Source organism: Halyomorpha halys, unplaced genomic scaffold (assembly GCF_000696795.3).
Source record: "Halyomorpha halys isolate HHAL.00 unplaced genomic scaffold, Hhal_1.1 Scaffold143.1, whole genome shotgun sequence".
Classification (NCBI taxonomy): domain Eukaryota; kingdom Metazoa; phylum Arthropoda; class Insecta; order Hemiptera; family Pentatomidae; genus Halyomorpha; species Halyomorpha halys.
Genome location: NW_027114557.1, coordinates 670,078 through 673,593, shown reverse-complemented (window position 1 = coordinate 673,593; position 3,516 = coordinate 670,078). Strand labels below are relative to the sequence as shown.

Sequence of the window (3,516 nt, the reverse complement as noted above, 5' to 3'; positions counted from 1 at the left end):
GTTGCAGGCCTACCTTCTACAAGCAGTTGCAGGCCTACCTTCTACAAGCAGTTGCAGGCCTACCTTCTACAAGCAGTTGCAGGCCTACCTTCTACGCCATAACCCCTGATGAAGACCTGAAACTCAGGTCGAAACGTCGGCATAAAATAAATAAATATTGTTTTGTTTATTTATGTTGTTCTTTGCTGACCGCACCCCCCGACAAACTTCACCAATCATTTATTCTTTAAAATTTCTCCAACGTTTCGGTTCTCAGGCCATTCTCAAGGATATGACCTTCAATATTGATGTAATTTCTTTTTTAAATCTTAAAATTGCTGGCTAATTGGTCTGTCACATATAACTTTTTTCAAAAACTTATATCTTAGATTTAAAACTTTTTTACAAAACACTTTCCTTCCTTCACTTACATTTACAACTTAAATATGTTACTGTTTTTAAGTTGTAAATGTAAGTGTAAATAAGTTTTAAATCTAAGATATAAATTTTAAAAAAAAGTTAAATGTGACAAGGGCAATTAGCCTGCATGTTTAAGAATTAAAAAAGAAATTACATCAATATTGAAAGTGGTATCCTTGAGAATGTCCTGAGGGCCGAAACGTTGGAGAAATTTTAAAGAAAAAAATTTGAGAGGAAAAAAAAGGATCAAAATTGCTTTAAATTGATAATAAACTAAGCCACTCTCAAACAAGCATATATAAAAAATAATTAATCTAATAATATAGGTATTTTATTTAATTTTGCATTTTACACAATTCAACATAAACAATTTTCCTGCTTTTGGAAAAATTGAGGGCTAGGAGACGACAAATATTCTACAAAAACGAAAAGCTGGCCCCTTCCTAGCTGAGAAGAGAGCTCGATCGTTAAGAAGACAGGCCCTAAGGAGCTGAGGACATATACTCCATAAGTTTACGATCTCGTAGGAACCTGCTCGTGGTGATACAGTAAATGAGATCAGGGTCAGCCTCTCCTGTAACATCCTTGGGTCACTTTTATTTTTTTACGGGCGGTTTATTAAACATTGACTATTAAATTGTAATTTATTATTCTAAGTATAAGTTATAGGCTGTAAGCTGTGAATTTCAGATGATCGAGTACCAGATTAGCTGTTCAATGAATATAGTTGGTTGGATCCGGTCAATAACAATATTGATTTGTCCTGTCTATTTTTTTTTTTCTTTTTACAATTCTCTACTCCCAGTCACGTAACCGGTGCCGAACCACAAGAACATTCACGCGTCCACGACACCATGGGTGCGGTAAAAATCGGAACTATAGAGTACCCGTAAGCTATGCTCTAATCGGGGCAAGGAGTTACAACGCCATGAAGAGCCATTTAGAGTGATATAAATTCGGGTGAACAATGTTTTTACTGTTTAAAGTCTCCAAAAGCCAAAGAAACGAAGAACCGTTCACATTGAGCAATTAAAGCTCCCAGTTTCAGAACCGTGAGCTTGTGTGCCTTTGTGAATAGAATACTGTTTGTCTGTAATTTCTATTTTTATGTAAAATTTTCTATAACTTTTCTTATTTAATTTTAGGACCTCTTTTTAATTTATATGTGTTCATTGTAAAATGTACTTAATAATAGGTGGTAATTTTATAAATTTTTTGTGTTATATTTTTGTTAAGTTCTAATAAACTTATATTTTATTTTATTTTTGGAGATTGCTTATAAGGTAGATATTTTTTGAATTTTTTTTTTAACGATATTTTTGAAAATTGTTTGTAGATAATAGTTCATATACTGGTGGAGGGGGGGGGGGAGGAGATTGCAGGCTGTCAGCTGACCGAGTACCAGATCAGCTGTTCAAAGTGTATAAATATATATATTATTTAGGTAGCTATATTTTAGTTATTCAGAAAGATTTTTTAATGTCAAGCAATGGTGTCCAAATACAGTGGGTAGCTACAAGTACACAGTATAATAATCAGTCTTAGACTGCATTTTAAATATAAATATAAAGGATATACCATAAATTTTTAAATGATGCATTAAGGGGCGTAACAACTAATTTTGAAAACTCAAGAAATATTTTTTTTAAAAAATCAAGTATGAAATAAATTAAAATAACATTGTTCATTGTATGTAAAACTTTAAATAGTAGTTTTAGTAATAAATAAATGATTAGAATTTGTACTGCTATAATTCATGAAGGGTCAGGGGTGCAGTACTTTGTAAGACAGTACTGTGCTGGATCAATGGTTGTGTAAGGATGCCCACTTTAAGAGGCTTTATCAGGGACCTCGAACCCACAGAGTTGGCTAACAGCTACATTTACAGAATAAATAATAATCTGCATCAGCTGGATTCGAACCCGGATCCATGGAGTTAGTTGCACAGTGTCTTACAACTGAGCCACCCCTCTCCACATTTTTTATAATAATGAAAAAGAGAATCAATATTCAATATTAAAATAGAGGATTTATGAACTGAGAAGAATTTATTTAAAGGAGAGTCAAATAATAAACATTAAATCCTATTACGAAACCTTTATGAACTAAGCGTTCCTGATAGAATGATGAATGAAAGATCTCAACCATTATTAAGTTATTTCTTTATATATCCTTTGTCCCAGAAAAATATTTAAAGAAAAAATAAAATAAATAAATAAGATTACAGATGTTCTAACAATACTAAGAGGCAATGAATACGTTTTATATTACCAGGATTTCCTACTGTTATATACCGGTCTCGGATTGTAAAAACTGCAATTATAATTGTTTATATTACAAAATATGCAAATAATTTTCAAAATATATGTGTACGTTTGTTTCGAAAAGTATGCATATGAGCTAAATAAAATAACTCATTCTATAATAAAATATATTTTTTAAACAAATACAATTTAAAATTTCCTTTTTTTTCTGCAATTGAAAAAATATTTTCGCATAACAGATAAGTAAACTCTTTATAGTGTTATTTTGTCTCAATTGTTATTGCATTTTGTGAAAATATAAAAGAAAATTATAAAAAAGCTTATATTTATCATGTTATCTATTATCTTACCTTGTTGCATTATATTAGTTGTTTGTATCAGTTTTAGCCCAGATGAGGCTTTGCGGAGTGGAGCGAAACATTGGCTCACAATAAATTCTATACTCACTGTTTAAGCTCTTTTCACAACACTTAGACCATCTTCCTTTCAGAAATTTCAAAATTAACGAATCTATTCTACAGTTCTCTATTTAATTGAAACAAAATAAAATAGGTAAATATTTTACTAATTATTAGTGAATTATTTCACTTTTCATTGTTTCATATTACTTATGTTGGCTTGGCTATTACAATAATCAATGTAGATAAAATATTATTGTCACAATCAATACATGGATGGTTGTAATCATTATCTAAGTATTTTGTATTTTTAGGTTTACACCATTTTATTTTATATTCTTTACTTACTTCTTTTACATTTATTTTATTTATTATTTTTTTTAAACTTTATTTAATTTATATAAATTACAATCTGCCACACTATTGTGGGCAATAGGTAATAGTGATGAATGATC

The 3,516-nt window shown here is 30.3% G+C and overlaps 1 protein-coding gene across 2 annotated transcripts in view; it reads right to left on the bottom strand.

The window, feature by feature from the left end:
- LOC106678427 (GTP-binding protein Di-Ras2) overlaps positions 1-3,516 on the bottom strand; it is a 627,505-nt gene that overhangs the window by 340,853 nt on the left and 283,136 nt on the right. The gene's annotated exons all lie outside the window — the stretch shown is intronic.